Raw genomic sequence first — 20,899 nt, 5'->3', positions numbered from 1 at the left:
AAGCCATTTGTAATCCCTTTTGCCATTAATATGAATCAAGGTGAACAACTTCCCATAGGTATCCTATTCTTGGGTTCTTTGTACTCTAACCTGGACTCATTGGTTATAGACTCCAGTGTTTCGAACGGCTTTATGAAGATTGAATACTACGCCAATACGATGTTTCTCCAGGATTTGATGTGGGAACGCTTAAAGAAGTATGCACCTATTCCCCGTATTATCTTGCAAGGGTTGAATGCTACTGATTCTCGACGTATTTTCCTTGAGAAGGATAATGCCAGGATCATGCGCTGGTCAACAAAGCAACCTCAATCCAAGACGCGCTCCATTGATGTATTAGAAAATGAGTCCGAGTTTAACTTCCGCCATGGGTGCTAATTCCTCCTCATATTTCTCAATTGATAACTTTCAATGCTGGAGAAAGCATGGCTTTGAAATCTGGTACTGACTTGAGCGATCACGAAAGATCCTTCATGTTGAGCTGCACTCCAGGTCATTTAATAGCAGCAACATATGGAGACTTTTCGGTGGAGGAATAAAACATTGATAGAGCAGCCCGTCAAACGGGTATGGATCAATGCGTTCCAACTTTTTGTAGGAGTAAACCATCAGTTGAACAAAGTAAGACTTGTTTAGACCGTACACATGTCGAAGGAAGCTCTTATTGATTACCTCGTGCTGACCGAATTACATATGTAACTCCGGGTTATATAGACTTCTGGAACCAACAATTTGAACGCTTACATGATTTCGTAAGAGTTGGTCAACCTTTCGTAAAAGAACCTCCTTCTGCTTATATGATTTTTTCTCTACCAAGATTGGAACACATCCCCGGCGGCGATAAGCGAAAGACATCTCCAGGATGTTCACCAGTATGTATCCTTTCCATATTCTTCGTAAAATTAAAATAATTGCCTTTGATGATCACCTCAATTTCCTTTTGCAGGACGGTCGTGCTGTGAAACCTCGTCTTGAAGTGAATTTCTCGGAAGCGGAAACAATTATTCACGTTGGAGAAGGTAGGAACAAGAATTCTAAGCTGCTGCCTAACACCATAAAGTCCCCGGTTATTTCTTTGGTGAGTTGTTGACACTTTTTCGCCGCGACTTCTTCTATCCGTATTACTAGGATCGTAGAACCAATATTTGTTATTTGGTTACTGAACTTCGCTCCGTCTGGTATTGATGGTGTTCAATTCTCTACTGCTGGGCAGACAATTTCTGATTTGAGCGTTGAAGAAGAAAATGACGTGAGTACTCTTCCTCATAACCAAATATAATGCTTCATATGTAAAATGCTAATTGTTTGAGAATATGTCCAGGAGGATGTCGTCATGGAGGTGGAGAGTGCTAATACTCGGTCATCCTCTGAGAATAGAAATGAAGGAAATTCCAAAGGTTCGGGACCGAATGGAAGTAATGAGCCTCTTGATATTGACACGGGCAATCCCAATTCCTTGAACGCTTCGGAGACCCCTCAAGTAAGTATATCTCTTGTAACCTCTTCATAGAAGTACCAAATTTCTGATTTATGAATGAGTGAATGAGAATCCACATGCATATAAGAAAAACTTTGTCGAAATTCGTCGTCAGAAAATTCAGAACCCAGTTTTTTAGCAAAAACACCATAAAACCTTCATATGAAGTCGTATTTTCATGGTCTGCATATGTATATTTAAGCCCGGAGAATTTCCAAGATTTTCCAAAGAATCTTTTTAAGTTTCGAGCACGTTCAGGGCCTGAAAAAGGCGTTACAGTAAACTTCCAGGAAATTTTCAGAATTTTTTCAGACTGTACGTTGCCCGATGTTTTTACCACATCTCCTTGCTCGTTCATCGGATTGTTATGAAATTTTGACATGTTGTAGAGGACATCCATCCAAAGATAATATTATATTACTCATTCTCAGAGTTTTTGTAGATTGCTCCCAGTTATTCATCTTGTACATGGCAGAGTACAGTCTCTTCATACGAGCTTGCCGCAAAATGTATTTTCATGTCTTTCATGCTATTTGCTCGTGCTTTGAGTGCATAATGATGAACCTTGATGATGTTAGACTGCTTGTATGATGTATTCCATGATTTTATTTGGTTTCATGTTCAGATTGCTCTAACCTCATGTAATCTTCGTATTATCTTCCAAATACTGAAGTCGAGGATATTGAAACCAACATACCCTTTCCCAATGATGCTGTGATGGAGAAATAAGACAAGATTGACAGGATGACTGGAGAGCTGAACAAGGAGAAGGCGTCCTTGCAAGTCTTGAAGGATGCAGAGGAGCGAAAATCTTTCTTTGCTGATTTTCTTTGACTTCATTTTCATAATATCTTAGACTTCTGGAATTCCGAGGGATGTGAGGTTTTATTTTGCTTTTTAATATTGATTGGTTTTGGACTTGGTAGATGATTGAAGATTTTATTTCAGATTTGATAGAGATTTTCTTTAAGGAATAATGAACTGAATTTTGATAAATTGCTGAATTCAAATACTGAATGCAAGCATTGCAAACGTTTTGAGGAATCGAAATACAATGAAAGAAAATATTAAATTCCAAATCCAGACATCATGAATTCCCAAACGTCCAGTACCTCAAATGCCCAATGATTTCAGACAAACGCCTTAAGCCAATTCTCGTGAATTACTGGCAGGGTTCTGCCATCCGTGTTGATCAATTTGTAGTATCCTCCAGTTATGGACTTAGCAACCATAAATGGTCCTTCCCAATTGGAGCTCCTTGCAGAATGGAGCTCACGTTTAGTTTCCTTGAGAACCAAATATCCTTCCTTGAATTTGTTACACTTAGTCATCCGCGCCTTAAATATTTTCTACTGATTCGGAATTCCTTGCTCGATGGGATTCCAGGGTTGCGGCACATATGGACACTCGTGCAGAGGGGAGTATCCGGCATATTGTCTGTCATGCTTAGCCAAATATTCAGAAATAAATCTTTTCATAGAATGATCAATTTGAAGAGGCTCTGCATCCAACCATTTGGTGTAATACTGTCGGGGTGAGTCTATCCACTCGTAGCTTTTTGTAATCACTAAATTGTTAGTAGGGAGAAGTCCCCGGACCAGAGTAGTATATTTCAACATTGGAATTATTGGCGCATGAAGAGGAATAAGACTTGCCTGAGTACGAAACCTTTTGATGAAAGCATGTGCACTTTCTCTAGGCTTTTGTGTCAGTTCCGTCAAAGCTTTAACTTCCTCCAGATGCTCAAATGGTGGAGCATCTTCTATTTCTTACGAATCAGAGTCTTCAGCAGGAATACAAGCTAATGACGTTGGAGCCCTCTTTACAGCGTGAATCCAAGCTCGTCCAAGGATCATGTCATATCACGGGTCTTCTCGAATTATGTAAAACTTGGTCTCAGTGCAGACCAAATTTTCTTTGAATTTAAGGATGATATAGCCATATGCGTCTCTGGAAGTCCCTTCATGATCCCTGATTGCCATGGGAGCATGAGTAGCCTCTTGTCCAGTAATGCCAGCGGCTCGGAGAGTTTTCAAAGGAATAATGTTGACATCAATGCCGACATCAAAAAATGCTCTCTTGAATTTATTTCCTTTAATATGCACCGTGGTGAGCAGTCCCCAGTCATACATTTCTTTGTCAGTGGTCGAAGGTTCAGGAGGTACTTCTGGAAGCAGTAGGCGTTTTCCAGATACTACGTGGTTCAAAGCCGTGAACATGTTTCCCCTTTGTGCCTTTGACAGATAGAGTAATTCGCAGACATGCTCTATCAACGACTGGACTGCTTCCTTGACTGGTTCTTCAGAGATGGAAAAAGTCATGACTGGGAGGGGGTCTCTGTCCACTCCTTCAGCCCCTAGATTAAGTTCTCCTGACTCAACATTTTCCCTGAATATACGTTTCAAAACTTTGCAGCTACTTGTGGGGTGATTGACGAATCTGTGGAAGCGGCAGTAACGAGGATTTTCCATGTCTTCCTCAGTTGGCTCTTTCCTGACATACGGCAATTTGATTGCACCATATTGGATCCAGGCATCCAGTAGTTCGAGCACCTCTTCAATGGGAAGGGGAAAATCGGGTGCATCTTGATCAGGAGTCTCTGTACATTGGCCAGGGGCTTGTGCATCTTGTTTATCCTTTTTTTTTGTGTTTTTGAAGGAGCTGAGGTATGATTACGCGGAGGTTCGGCTTTCCGTTTGCTCCCTTCTGCAACATCGTTTGTGGAGGGTTGTAGGTTGTACTGTTTGTTGATCAGACGTCTGCTTCCTCGAGTGTCTCGCTATTCTTCAGCCTTTGAATATTTTTATCTTTCTAATAAAACAGGTGCAGTAGTTGCCGATCTCTTTGCAGCTTCGTGAAGCTCCGAAAAAGTCTGGAAACGAAGATTTTCCATTAGAGCTCTGTAGACCGGGATCATGCCATTGATGCACAAGTCCACCAGCTGTTGCTCCGTAACATTTGGATCATGGAAGTCCAGGGCCTGGATTCTGAATCTTTTCACGTAGTCATTGGTATTTTCGCTGACCCTCCGAAACATTCTTCCAAGATCGGAGAGAGTGACTTGCTCTGACACGAAGAAGTATTTCCTGTTGAAGGCGTTAATCATTTCTCCCCAACTGTTGATAGTCCATGGTGCGATATTGTTGTACCAGGTGTATGCGCTGCCTTTCAAATATTTTGAAAATTCCTTGAGGCGAACAACATGGTTGTGTTCATGTTCTCACAAGGCTTCCAGGAAACGAGATACATTTTCTCGAGCATTGCATGTTCCATCATACAGAGTGAAGGTTGGAGAATTATAACCTTTTGGAAGAGGGGTCCTTGGCGTAGCAGCAGGGTATGGAGGCTGGTGACAATGGACATGTGATGTCTTGTCCTTTCCACGGTTCTCCAAAAGGTGCTCCAAATCTTCCCGAGTAATGAAATTTGATGATTCCTTTGCTGATGGCTCGTCTGCAGCTTTGCGGACTTCGTTGTCATCCACTTTATGAATTGGAAGCACCTCAGGATCAACATCTGAGGATTTCTCCTCTTCTTTTCCTTGAGTTTTCTCTGACATCTTGTCAGTGAGAGTCTTCAGATAGTTAAATAGCTCCTTCTGTGTTGTAGCCATATCGGTTTGATTATTTACAAGAGTCTCTTGCACCTTGATGAGATCAGCCATGGTAGGTGGTGGACTTCCTATGACTTCCTCAGGGTATCGGCCGAACAGAGGATGACCTTCCGCGTTAGCGTGGGGAGGAATAACATCACCACTGTCAGTGTTAGAGTCCGGAATGGTTTCCGGGATATTCTCATTGTTGTTGTTTCTAGTGCTAGCGTCGTTTGTGTTGGAACCTGTAACTAACCCAGACCTAAGACCAGTCATCTTGTGAAATTGTGAGATTGCAACCGAGAGATTAATATCCCACTACGGTCGCCAATCTGTAGATGGGGAAAAACGATTTGCTAGTTCTTACGGAATTGAGGAGACGTCGGTGTGAAGACTCCTTGAACCGAGCAAAATGTTGAACCTCACACAGATGCACTGCAAGAAGGGAGTGCTTTAAGTTCGAGAGATCAATCTGTAGGACCCCGGCCTAAACCAAGAACAATGGCCGTTCCATAGTCAATTCGGTCACAAGAGAGGATGGGTTGATCTGTAGGAGGGAAGCTGAGGAATGTTCGGGATCAATGGTGATCTGAGATTATAGGTTGTTGTGAATTCAGCGTAAGAATGCTCTGAATGGTTGAATTTTACTTAATTGAGAGAATGCTCGGATATGAGTTTGTGTATACGAAAAATTGTCTGTGTGAACTTTCCGAGAAATTCCTTGTCCTCTCAATCATGATTCAGAGGTCTTTTATATTTCCAAGTTGAAAACACCATGATCCCATGAAGCGTGACAGTTGCTGGAATCAAAGAGTGGGGAAGTGGGAAATCATGTCAAAACCAGTTGCTCATCGTGCGGAGACTTGGTTAATTTTCCACCCACTACTTTGCTGACTCTTCCAACTGATTGCAAGACTTGCTCACATTCTTGTCGTGTGCATGAACACACGTGTCGTAGGCCGTGATAGACACATTTTTGTGTCTACGTTTTCCTTAATTTCATGCATTGTTGGTACTCGATTTTTTGTACTTATTATGGTATTTTATGTGTTTTTAGGTATTTTTGGAAATAAACATTCTTGGAAAAATCGGCTCGAAAAGTCGTCTAAAGCACCGGAAGGAACGTGTTATTCAGACTCTCACTTGTGGATAAGGGGCGCCCAAATGATAAGGGGTACCCAAAGGATATTTGCACCCAAGCAGCTGATCAGAGACACCGCTCATGGCATCTGCTATTCGCACCCTAGGACCGGATAGGAGGCACCCATCTTCTTCTTCACGGGAAAGATATTTGGCGGGAAAAGAAATCTCAACTGTGTGAGATTCTGGTCATGATATTATGGGGATATTTGTGTCTTTAAGACATGATTATCTTCTTACCATGATAGTAAGATTTTGTACGTGTCTTGAATGGAAGGAAATTGTATACTTTTGGATATTTTCGAAAACAGGGAAGGAATTATTCACGGAATTAATTGAAGATGTTCTCTTCATTATTTGGCTCAATTAAAAGAGAAGATTTGGATATACCATACAACTCAGAAGACATGTGAAAATGGGGAGAAAATATTCCCGTGAAATACTTTCATTAACTGCAAAGATCTTTTGGAGTAATTGAGATGATTGTCAACCTAAAATTGGCTTCACAGTATAAATAAGAGTGTCTTGGGTATCAGTGAGGGGATGGAGAGTTTGGGGATCGTTTAGAGCAAACCCGGTTTAGTCATTATTTTCTCCCATTTCATCACTTGTAAACACTTTTGAGCAATGAAAAATTATTCTGAGTGTGTTTCCAATATGCGGAGCTAAATCCAATCTTCCTGGGCGATGGAGGAAGCCATTCTTCCAAAAGTTATGTGGTAAAATTTATTTGAATTTATTTATGCAATTCTTTTATGATTAATTGCACCGAATGAAAATTGAGTAATGATTTTTATTATTTAGTTGTGTTTTCTCTAGATGAAGTATGCTTAGTTTAGGGCTTTTGATACTTCATGCTTGCGATTAACAATTGATGTTTTGAAAATCTAATTTAGGCAATGATTAGAATCACAATTTATTTGATTGGAGTTATATTGTCTAGAATTGCATGATAGAAATTAACATTAAATTACATGAATTTTGGTGAATGGTGAAATCCTGAACCCCGGTCTCTCTAATATAATCATTTTTAATTTGATTTATTTTCTTTAGTTTTAAAATTTAAATCTAAAAGCACAACCTTCACAAGTCTTGAACGAACTCTAGTTATTACTACAACAACTTTGAAAACACAAATTTTTGGCGCCGCCGATGCGGACTTGTCTTTAGGCTAGAGTTTTTAGATTTTTTTTTTAGGTTTTTATTTGTTCTTCTTTACGTTTTTGGGTTTTTGTCTTTTTCTTTCAGATTTTGGAATTTGGAGCGAAAGAAAATTTTACCAAAGCTTTTGGTGAATACTTAAAGACTAGAGTAAAAGGCAAAGCGAAAGGAGCGAAAGAAGAAGATTTTTTTTATAAAAAAAGAGAGAAAAAAAAGAGAGACATTTTTATTTTTGTAGATTTTTATTTTTTTTAGACTTTCTTTTTCTTTTGCACTTTATATTTTTGGACTTTGGACTTTAAATTTTGGGATATTATTTTTAAACCCTACGGAAGGGTTGTTTAAATATAAATTGTTTGCAGAGAAGGACGGTGATTACGATATCACCTCGGCCCCTCGGGTTCGTACATGACATAGAAGTCGTGGACCGAGTCGACTACAAAGGTTCATCCCCCGTCTGGTACGGGAGGTAAGTTTGTCGAAACACTCGCGAATCCCCTGTCAGCGAGTTACTGTCTTCCTTCGTATGCATATATGTTGAGGACTTGAAAACGGCTGCTTTAATTTCCTAGTAAAGGGCAAGGACTGGCCATACAAGATAAGGGTTCGGATTTCATCACCGTTCTCTTCTTGCCCGCCTTAGGAAAACGACACCAAACGCGAACCTAAGCCTAAAATTTTGACTAGAACGAGACCGACAGGGTAACGAGCTTAACAGGAAAGTCATTCGAAAAATATTGGTTACTCTTTTACGCATGCTTCGAAGTTCTTGACGGTTTCTGTAAGTTGAATGCGTGACTGCGCCGCCTTGTAATACCGGTGAGGCCTTGGGTATCAAAGCTCCACCGAGCTTCCCTCGCCTCTATTCAACTTACTTTAACTCGGATTGATTCCATAGGGGTTTGCTTAAATTGTAACGAATTCCCTTTCGAAGGATTAGAAGCTGGTCTAGGAACAATCTAAGTGGAGCCATCATTCTTTTTGTTTTCTAGAAATCAGTAGGTTTGTTGTGGTGGAGTCATCCTTGTCAGTGGGTTTATTTTGAGAATGTCAAACTGGTACAATAGCCAATACAACGAATATCCAACTGAACAAAATGGACATTACTACTTTGACCATAGTGTGAATAGTGGTTGGGAACATCCTCCTTTTGAAGGTTATGGGTCATACCATGATGAGCCTAATTACTATTCACACACCCACAGGTCATACGAGCAAAACGATCCTCCTATTTCTCTAGAAGAGTCTATCAAGAGTTTCAATGAGTCCACACAGAAGTTTCACTTATTTATGAAAGAGACTTATAATATTCCGCTTCCAGAAGAGTCCATAGAGCAGTCAACTAAGATGTCTCTAGAAGAGTCCCTCAAGCAGTTTAATGAGAGTACAAATAGGATTACGGAAAAATTTGCTCAAGATAGTCTTAACTTCCAATATAGTGTTCCCAATACCACCCTTGAAAATAAGGATAGTTTTTATTCACATAATCAAGATGACGAGGTTGGAATTGGTAACACTACTAGTTTAGATGAGGTTCAACCATTTTCATATTATTATAATGATGATTATGATGAGGATAGTGTTGATGAAGAATCAGACATATATAGGCATAGTGATCAGGAATTTTTACTCCAATTTAGCTTTATAATAATAATATTATTTCTAGTTCAAATCCAAATAATTTTAGTAATTATTCACCTATTCAAAAGGACGAGGATTTAACTAGAAGTATCCATGTTTTAGACGATGTAGTATCTCCTTTTTGCGAAGCCAATAATGGTTTAGAGGGAAGAGATTGTCCTGAGAATATTGTTTTAGAGTCTAGCGAGTTAAAAACGCTAGTCTTAGAAGAAGATAAACTCGTAGAGATAAGTGAGGATGCTGATTGTAACTTAGAAGAATCAATTGACCATTTTCAAGAATCTGATGATCTAGAAATTAGGGAGATTGTGGCTAGTCTATCTAGAGACACCGAAAACTCTAAGTTTGGGGGTGATTATCACTTTCCTAGTGCCTTACATTTAACTCTCAGAAAGGTCCCTCACTTGGGACTTGATATATGTGCCTCAACCATTGTGCCAGAATACCTTCATACTAGATCTCCTGGACCTAATAATGTCCAGGAAGAAGTTCATTTGTTAGAAACCCATCCTCTGGTTGATGTGGTTTACCCAGGCGATAGTACCCAAATTGACTTTGTTTTCCCACCAAATATTTTTCAACCAATTGTGGGAATGTATAAGTTTCAGATGTGTCAATTATTGAGTTTTGAGACTAAACCTAATTACTTTAGGAGATTAGGGTCGACACATTTGTTTAAGGAAGACCACCACGTCCATTATGGTTAGCTGTGTAAGTCAAATTTGATTGACTTAGAGGATCCCAAGTTATTCAGGTTACTTTTATGTGCTTCTAAATTCTTAGTTGAGTATTTCCAGACTGTACAACCTGACCTTCAAGATCATGCCTTTGAGGAAGTCCAGCCGATGAACACCTTTTATCTAGACCCAGTTATAGAACCCGAACCTGAACCACAACTAGGTATTGTTATCTTAAAGTTAAGTAAGGGTATGTTCGGTATCTTCATGGTCTGTTGCGATTTTCTCTTCGTTTGGGTAACATTTTTTGATTCAGATGACCCACAATTATTCCGGATGCTGCTATATGATTCTTCGTGGTGACTAATCCTTTCTTATTCTGACTGAAGACTTTAAACTTAGCACTTCCTGGGAGGTAACCCATGGTCATGCAACACAGTAATATATTTCCTTAACTCTTTTGCTTCAAGTGGTAACAGTTTCTCCTTGTTCATGTTTTTAATTTTATCTTTAGAACATTGAGGACAATGTTAGATTTAAGTTTGGGGGTATGGGAGAAACTTTTAGTTGCAATAAATAAACTCCAGAGCCTAGAAATTTATGCTTATTAAGGTTGGCACTAACCAATCTAAGTGGATGGGAACATCTTGGTTGTAGGAGTTGAGGAACCAATCTGATTAGATGGAAACATCTAAAGAGTCTATTCATAAAAGCACAGAGCTCAGGCGTTAGAATTAAAAAAAAATGGTAGTTTCGCCATATCTCGTTGAATCCCAATCCTTCTGTTTTTATTTTTTAAGTGATTTGGTGGGGCACACGATTCAAGTTGTTACCTTTGCTAGGGTGGAATAGAGTGATTGAGATACCAAAAATAAAATAAAATAAAAATAAAAAATAAAAAAATAATAAAAAAAAGAAAACAGAAAAAAGAGAGACCAGATCATTAGACCAACTGGAATAAATTCAATAAAGTCGACCACTGGTCCCCTTGTATATGCCAGTTGTGTTGACCTAGAGTTAGGTTTATCGACCACTGGTCCCCTTGTATATGCCAGATGTGTTGATATTAGTAAGACCGATATCTCAGTCCATTAGGATAGGTTCACTTTGGCAGAGGCCTTCAGACAGATATGGGAAACACCATTCACTTTTAACCATATCTTTATCCATCTTCTTAATCTTTCCATGTGATTGGTTGACTCCGGTTATGATGTCTAGAAACTATCTGAGTAGAGCTCTGTCACTTATATATGAATTATAGTATGTTGAGTGCAAACTCATGTACATCAATTGGACATCAGGGTACTTCCTCCTATAGTCAATGTTTGTATGCCAACCAAGGAGATTCTTTAGTGCCTTTCAAGGTTCTGCGTAGATAGCTAGGGTCTGGAGTAATGGTTTTGTGGGTACACCTCTTGTAAACCCTCCGGAGACAACACTCCGCCGCTAGGGCCACCTAGCGGTTTAACGGCTTACTGCACGTGCTAAGTGTAGTCATTTTTATTTTCTATATTTTCTCGAGGACTAGCAAATAATAAGTTTGGGGGTATTTGATAGACACATTTTTGTGTCTACATTGTCCTTAATTTCATGTATTGTTGGTACTCGATTTTTTGTACTTATTGTGGTATTTTATGTGTTTTTAGGTATTTTTGGAAATAAACATTCTTGGAAAAATCGGCTCGAAAAGTCGTCTAAAGCACCGGAAGGAACGTGTTATTCAGACTCTCACTTGTGGATAAGGGGAGCCCAAATGATACGGGGTACCCAAAGGATATTTGCACCCAAGCAGCTGATCAGAGACACCCCTCATGGCATCTGCTATTCGCACCCCAGGACCGGATAGGAGGCACCCATCTTCTTCTTCACGGGAAAGATATTTGGCGGGAAAAGAAATCTCAACTGTGTGAGATTCTGGTCATGATATTATGGGGATATTTGTGTCTTTAAGACATGAGTATCTTCTTACCATGATAGTAAGATTTTGTACGTGTCTTGAATGGAAGGAAATCATATACTTTTGGATATTTTCGAAAACAAGGAAGGAATTATTCACGGAATTAATTGAAGATGTTCTCTTCATTATTTGGCTCAATTAAATGAGAATATTTGGATATACCATACAACTCAGAAGACATGTGAAATGGAGAGAAAATATTCCCGTGAAATACTTTCATTAACTGCAAAGATCTTTTGGAGTAATTGAGATGATTGTCAACCTAAGATTGGATTCACAATATAAATAAGAGTGTCTTGGGTATCAGTGAGGGGATGGAGAGTTTGGGGATCGTTTAGAGCAAACCCGGTTTAATCATTATTTTCTCCCATTTCATCACTTGTAAACACTTTTGAGCAATGAAAAATTATTCTGAGTGTGTTTCCAATACGCGGAGCTAAACCCAATCTTCCGAGGCGATGGAGGAAGCCATTCTTCCAAAAGTTATGTGGTAAAATTTATTTGAATTTTTTTATGCAATTCTTTTATGATTAATTGCACCGAATGAAAATTGAGTAATGATTTTTATTAATTAGTTGTGTTTTCTCATGAAGAAGTATGCTTAGTTTAGGGAATTTGATACTTCATGCTTGCGATTAACAATTGATGTTTTGAAAATCTAATTTAGGCAATGATTAGAATCACAATTTCTTTTGATTGGAGTTATATTTTCTAGAATTGCATGATAGAAATTAACATTAAATTACATGAATTTTGGTGAGTGTTGAAATCCCGAACCCCGGTCTCTCTAATATAATCAGTTTTAATTTGCTTTATTTTCTTTAGTTTTAAAATTTAAATCTAAAAGCACAACCTTCACAAGTCTTGAACGAACTCTATTTATTACTACAACAACTTTGAAAACACATAAGACCGCCAGACCAAAACCCTAGTTAATATCTCCCATGTGACATGATTGATGTCTCGTGTGATTGTGGAGTCAGTTGTTGCCTTTATGGGACGATGAGTCCTTGTATTGCTGAGTTGAACATAATTTGCAAATGTTCTGAAACTCATGAATTAAATGTCTGCTGAGACGAGGTATTATTATGTTAATAACCTAAGACGAGCAAGTGTTGCTGAATTGTTGAATATTGATAGTTGAATCAATATTCTTTAATCTGAGCAAATATTGCTGATTTCAGCAAATATTGCTAGTCTGAGCAAATATTTCCGGTTTGAGCAAATATCGCTCGTTTGATGAATTGTTGGTAGCAGGACTAAATAAAATATTAATTTAAGATACTGAGTGCTGGGTCGAGTATAATAAACAAAAGTGTTGATCGCAGGATTTACATAAAATTATCAGCATTTGAATCTGCTCAGAATTATGTTTTGCAGAGCTCTGGATTCAAAACCCTAATTTTAATGAATTGATGATTTATTGAAAATCAAGAGCGAAGCAGGGACCAGATACATGGGATAATGAGTCCACCATGTAACGCCCAGATGCTCGAATGAGCAAAATACCAAAGTCTCTTGAGGACCAGTTGGTGAAAGAATGATTAGATGTTGGTTTAATCATTTATTGAAATAATGCTCGTGTGGGCATCAGATAATAAAACCTAGTCATGAAAAGATGAGGGACCGACCAAGAGGTCATGAGACCGGCTCTTGGTGGCCGTGGGACCAATTAATGGTCGTTTGAGCGAACCCTCAATTTTTTGAAAATAGTTTGAACCTAATATGAGCAATTGAGAAAATTAGGTTAAAATCATTAAAACGTGTGGAACCGGATGTTTGAAAGTCTTAGGGCCACCCTTGGTTGGTCAAGGGGATGTGCCCGTGTCACCATAGTGTCCGTGTCTCAGTCCTGAGAGTTTCAATAGTTTCCGATGCGCGTTTGAGCAACATTTTGAGAAAATATGCAGAATCCAGGGTTTTGCAGAGACTAGGAAAAATACATGAGATGATGAAAAATAATAAATAAAACAGGCAATTGCAAGGTGTGGAACCGACCATGGCTAGGGCATGGCCGGTCGGCTGACAAGAACGGTCCCACACATTTTTCCCAGTTTTATGTAATTTTATGTATTTTCTCTGAATTGAGGGAAATTCCATGAAACTATAGAGTTTTATGAAATTAGGGAACTTCCATGAGATGAGAGAAATAAAATAATAATAAAATAGGGAATGATGGAGTGTGGGACCGGCAATGGACAAGGCATGGCCGGCCGGCCAACGGGCACGGTCCCAGGGCACTCTTCCCAATTTTATGTAATTTTCATGATTTTAGGGAATTTTCATAAAATCAAAGAGATTTGCTGAAACCAAGGTATTTTGTTGAAATCAGAGAGTTTTCATGGAATGAGGAAAACAAAACAAGTAATAATAATAAAATAAGGGACGTGTGGGACCGGCTAGGGCATGACCAGCCGGCTAGAGCCCGGTTCCACGATTTCCCTAATTTTACAATAATTTTCATGGGTTTAGGGAAAATTCATGAAATCAGGGAATTTTCATGGGATGAAGGAAATAATAAAATAATAAGGAACCATGAGGTGTGGGACCGGACACGGCCAGGGCATGGCCGGCCTGCTAGTAGGCTTGATTCCACGACACCTTTCCTAATTTTATTATTTTTTTGACATAAGGAAATATCATGAGATTAGGGAATTTCCTTGAAACGAATGAGATTTGCTCAAATGAAAGGATTTTCATGAAATCAGAGAAAAATAATAAAATATGATAAAATATAAAATTGGACTTGGGACTGGTCACGACATGACCGGCCGGCTGGTGAGCCCAGTCCCCGGGCGCCTTTGCTAATATTTTATTTTTATTTTTATTTTTCTTCCTATTTTGCATAGGTTCATCGTTCCTTCGTGTTCTGAAATGCTCATTTGTGCATTCAGATGCTGGTCTGTGCATTATTGCTAAGTACACTTGCACCATTTTAGTCAGGGCTTACTCGATGCTCAGATGCCCGTACGTTGAATATTTATTACTAACCCATGGAGTTCTGCTGGGAAGAACCACGAATTGAAGTAACGAAATATAACGAAGAATCGTAGAATATTGCTGGATATTCAGACGATTAGAGATAATTAATTGATGGCTCTATACTAGCAGGTAGGAGCATTAATTATCTGAGAATTAATTGCTGGAGTGTCATATTTCTCCTATATAGTTAGGGAAAACCTGGTTGCATCCTGAATACGTTGTTGCTCTATACTAGCAGGCATGCTGTCTAGGAGCCGTCCAATCTTTCGATTCTATACAGAAATAATTACTGAAATTGCTCAGTATTCATGAGATGTGTTGTGGCCTCAGCTGGGAGACTACACATCTATACATACTCTGAGAGACAGTCTTCTCAGTCAGAGGTTTATGGCATGAGCTTTCATGATTTAATGAGAGACATGAGTCTCAATATTCATCCGATTGCCGGATCCGGAGCATGTATAATTATGGTTTTACGATTTTACCCTTGTCGAAAATCCACCATCTACATTCTCTCATGAGATTGTGTTACTGGATAAATTAAACTGTCTCATGGTAACAATACATAATATGTAATCATGAAAATCAAGTATTATGATCATCTTTTCTAAGGTACAAGCTTGTAAAAACAAGAATTGATATGCTTAGAAGGAAGAATAACCTCTTCCACAAGGATTTACACCAAGAAAGGTAATATAAGTGTATGAAAAAGATTCTTTGACAATAAAAACAAACATCCAATGGCTTTGATTATTGCTTCTAACCTATTACACTTAAGAATTTCAATCACAAATCAAGTTAGGTAATTAAGAATTATATACGTGGTATTTAGCCATATTTATCTTAACCATAACTAGTTCAAATGACTCAGATGAAACTAGTTAAATAGTTGTTCAATTGCTATATTCTCATAGAATTATACAATAACACAATTGAAGCAAAATCGGTTTGATTCACTCGAATCAATGCATGAACATTATAGCCACGTTTTGCATTCCTTAATAATATATGTTTAAGTTCATGTATACAACCGATTTTAGAAAGTAACCCACTTAAGTATGCTTACGGGTATGCGTATTTAAGTAACCAGATTTGAGTTTGGTTTGATTTTCAAACTCAGCACACATTAACGGACGTGAAATTTCCGCCAGTATGCGTACGGGTACGCGTACTTTAGGTATGCAGATGAGTTTGGTTTGGTTTTCAAACTTAGCACAAATTCACGGACGTGAACTTCCGCCAGTATGCGTACGGGTACGCATACTTACCCAGTCTCATTCAACCATTTTGTATACACACAAGTATGCATACTTTTGGTTCCCGATTTTGGTCTTATACACTAATGTGCGAACACACTATGCTTATATCCAAAGATGGTTACAGGATTATAAACTCTTTATTTCAATCATTGAAACATTCTTCTATAATGACAATAACCATTTGCACACACTATTAGCATCAAAGAAATTTTCAAGATATTGAAATAATTAACATGACTTTCGTCAAAAATATAAGATGAATCTAGCTAAAGAAAAAATGCTTCCACATACAAAAAATACCCAATATAATATGTGCACCCCAATTCTTTTGCAATCCTCACTGCATTTACAAGGGCTTCTTGGTGAGGATTCACTTCCAACACAATCAGGTTGTGTCGAGGTGAACAAAATCTTGCTCACCATAGGTATTCGAAACAAAATCATGCATGAACTCTAGGAATTTAACAACTTCCTTGAAACTTTCAATAACTGTTCCATACCTTTTAAAGATGTTATCCCTTGTCGAACTCTTGTCTGGGAGATCCTTCTTAATAGTACTCGTTTCTTTATTGATCTTCTTTGGTACGCATTTCTGAGTAGCTTTTGGAGCAACGCATTTCTTTTTCTCCCCAATATAATTATTAAACTTCTTGGATGGAATACTAGAAGAATTGAAATTATGAGACTCAGTTTTTCTCCAGTTTGGAACATCAGATCTTGTCATCTTAACAGAATCAGATCTGGTTTTACCTCGTTTAAGATATCTGCAATTCCTTTGCAAGTGACCTGGTTTTCCACAATAAAAAAAATGTTTAGTATAATGGAAAAAGTTATGTTTAGTGTTACCTGAATGTGTATGTGCTTGCTTTGGAACCTGAAAGAATTTCTTCTTTTTGACATCGGTAGTTGGTAGAGATACTTCACTTTTGTCAACAGTGGATGGTTTTGGTTTAGAAGAATCTTTAGCTCTGACAAACTTTACCTCTTTGATAATACCAGGAGCGTCTATTCCTTCATCGCTCAATCCTCGTGTATCACGATGAATTCTACATGCTCCTAATATCGAGGTTAATTTTTCTGAGATGCTATTTCTAGACAAACTCTCTTTTAAGCTCGATTTTTCTTATTCCAACCTTTTGACCATTTCGAGCGCAATAACTAGATCATTCTTGGATGATTCACATTGAACTTTGAGATATTATCGTTCTGAATCAAATAACAAGTTCATCTCAATGTTCTCCAAGTTATCTAGCTTTGCCTGAAGAATATTTTCCCGATCTCGACTTCCAACAACTTCTTCTTTAAGTATTCGTATTTCGTTGAGATAATCTCTTGCACCAGTAGACTCAAGTTGGTATTGCAAGTCTTTATTCCGACAACGAAGTCTGTCATATTTAATTTTCTCACTGAGTATGGTGCTTTCAGATTCCTAGAGTTTTTGATGACATTCCTTAAGAAAATTATTAGCAACTGGAGATTTATGGAACACTTCTTCGACAGAATCAGAATCAGTATAGAAGCTAATGCAACCTCTCCTGCGTACTCGTGGTGATCATAATATTCGGGTCCATCATCAAGAGTATGCAAAGCTGCTATATATGCTGATTGTCTATGGATCCAGCTAGGACATACTGAAGAAAGGTGCCTGAAACCACAACGGTTAAAGCATTGTACATCATTATTAGGAGATGTTGCACCTTTAGAAAAACTCTTTTTGTCTCTCAAGATTTTTTTAAATTGTCGTGGAGTAACATCCTTAGTATCTGGCGAACCAGATTTATCCTTAAAGGATTCAAAATTGTTTACAGCTTTAAGAGATTTCACCTCTTTTCCATACCGGTGTTCATTATCAAAGATCTTTAACTTTCCAACAAGATTATTTCTGGAGAGTATAGAAAGATCGTTTGCTTCTTCAATGGCATGTTTCTTAGACTCGTATCTTGATGGTAATGACCTGAGAATTTTGCACACAATAACTTTCTCTGGAATAGTTCTTCCTAATGAATAAGAGGCGTTAACCATTTGAGAAAGTCTTTGGTTAAACTCATCAAAGGTTTCATCATCAGACATGCGAAGTTTTTCCCAGTTAGATGCTAGGTTTTGAAGCCTTGCTTCTTTCTCTACGACATTCCCTTCAAATGCGGTTTCTAAGATATCCCAAGCATATTTAGACTTTGTGCAAGTAGTCACATGATGCTGGAGATCTGGAGTAACGGGATGGATGATAGCATTTAATCCTTAAGAATTTTTCTTTGCAAAAAGAATCTCAAGATCATCATAATCACCAATATCCTTTGCAACAGTTACACCGTCTACTGTAAATGATGGAGGATTATAGCCATTAACAATACGAACCCATGATTGAAAATCTCGTGCTTGAATAAAAGCACGCATAACAATTTTCCATCATAAATAGTTCGTGCCATCGAAGGATGGAGGTACGTTTATAGAGATATCACTTTTGTACATATTAGATCGCTACAAACACAGACTTATAAGGTCTTTAATGTGTTTGCCTACTCTGATACCAATTGAAAATGCGGGTGTACAACAACCACACCCAACAATTCGTTTGGAAATCTGAGAGGACTTACTTCAATATAATTTCAAGAGAATAAACTAGACAATCAGACTCAATCTTTAAGAAAGTATATCAAATAGCTATATCTCTATTTCAACACAATCAGAGTTAAACAGAAACAAGTCCGTAAACCTGATTTTAATGTGAAGCTCTTGAACCAAAATCTTTTGTGTTAATCACAATCTGTTCAATATCCACCGTGTATAAACCTCTTTAAGATACAATCATTAAAGGAATATTTCAACACAGTGTCCACTTGAAACAGGGTTAGTCCAGACTGGTCTAACAATGTGAAAATAACAAAATCAATTGTTCAAGATCAATCAAGTCTTATCCAACAAACAAGGTCGGATTTAACAACTATGATTGATTAACGTACAACCTGTATTATTTCAATTATATAAATAAAATATAATGTGGAAAATAAATAACACAGACACCAGAAATTTTGTTAACGAGGAAACCGCAAATGCAGAAAACCCCCGGGACCTAGTCCAGAATAAACACACACTGATTATACGTTGTTACACCAATTTCCTACTACCTATTCGGACTAGATGTAATACCTTCTTCAGCACTTATAGAACTCCTAGCACAACACCGATTGTCTTTAGGAATTCTTCTCGTAAATATTCTAGCAGAACCCAAGGCTCTCTTTAGAAGATACAACAACACGATTGATATTTTTCGATCTTTTGTTTTCACAAAACACCGAAACGATTTCCTTGTAGATGTAAATCAGGGTTTTGGAAATCTTGTGTTTTTTTTTGAGAAAACCAATTACTAGGTAAAAGTAATATCAAAACAAACTTGTAGATTAGGGATTATTATACTCTTCAAAAATAGGAAGAGAAACCTAATGATTCTACAACAAGAAGAACAAGAATAAATCTAGAGATATCTTGTTTAAAACTTCTTAAGGATTTTTACGAGATGCCTTAATCGAAGTTTTTCTTTATAGCTTCTGATTTCGACTAACAAGTGTTGGTATATGATCAGAAACTGAAATCTGTCAAAACCTAGGGTTTATGATCAACAACTCTTAAATGGTCTTATATTAGAAGAGAAGACCTTAGAATAGACAAGAGGTGAAAAACCTAGATTACAAATTGTATGATCAATCACGAAGATTAAATCCAACTCGGCTTTGTGATCCCCAATACAAAGACTTTTATCTCACTCTTGTTCACGAAGAATAGAAGACATGGAAAACAACCTTATGAGCTTACACCAATTTTCCAAAGGGGATCAAAAACGTGTAGCACTCACGGACCCTTTATTTATAGTGAAAGATAACTTGAAAGCTAAGCAAATATATTTTCTTTTTTCAAGACTCTCCTAATTTGGGGAGTCTTTCGTAAGTTACAACTCTTGCCAAAATAATTAAATAAATAATTAATTAGCAAATATTGTGTTTATGTGAATAATCACATTCTAACTTAGGAAGGAATCACAAACACTTTAATATGGTAATCAAATATGTTTGGAGTAATAGATATGTTGCCTAGATAAGGAAACATCACAAACATGACCAAAAATGGCTTCTAGTCACGTAATTGGGCTCAAGTCCGTGAACCGTTACAAACAGTTCGTGGATTGTTTCCTTCTAACGAACTGTAACAATTACAACAACACTTATAATTGTTACTTTAATAAATCACTCAAACTTCATCGTTATAACTCGGAATTGAGTGATTCTTGGCTCTTTGAATTCGTAAGCTCATTCACTATAACATGAGAACCTTTCCACGGATAAAGGTTATTATCAAAAAAGTCGTGGCTCAAAAAACCTCGAGTATATATACATAAATGTACATTTACCGTCATAGGAATTGTTCCATAGAGTGAGCATTTGTTTCGATAGATTAGAAAGGTAGAATTGAACAAGAATCCAAATGAAATCAATTAACTCATACCTTTGTTGATGAAGTCCTTGTCGATGTCTTCTTGTAGTCTTCAAACTTCATCCTTCAAGGATAGCTTCGATTCTACTTCTTAGTCTTAATCTAGTCCGAAACTATCTTTAGTATACTAAATCAAGAATGCATTTTGGCAACTATAATTGACAACTAACTTGACATACCAACGCTAGTGGGTTCAACCGATCAATGCTCTAACAGGGTATACTAGTGATTTACAATCTCTAAGTAAGGATATATGTGCTGAAAAGTATATATCTGACCAAAGAGTAAAGACTAAGGGGGAGAAAAATATCATCATGTTGTGGAGTATTTCATACTAGAAAGGGAAATAACAAATAGGTTTGGATTGAATATGTAACACTCCGTGTCTTCTTCTCGAATTTAACCAAATCCATTAACCCAATTCTGCACTTGGAATGCCTAAAACTCTTCTATTGAATTTTTTATGCTGCCTTAAGAATAAATGTCAATGCCTAATAGAAAAATCTACCTTATGTTAAATCCTTTGGT

The sequence above is a fragment of the Papaver somniferum genome, chromosome 7 (assembly GCF_003573695.1).
Source record: "Papaver somniferum cultivar HN1 chromosome 7, ASM357369v1, whole genome shotgun sequence".
Lineage (NCBI taxonomy): Eukaryota > Viridiplantae > Streptophyta > Magnoliopsida > Ranunculales > Papaveraceae > Papaver > Papaver somniferum.
The sequence above is the reverse complement of the archived record's forward strand: the minus strand, read 5'-3'. Positions refer to the sequence as shown.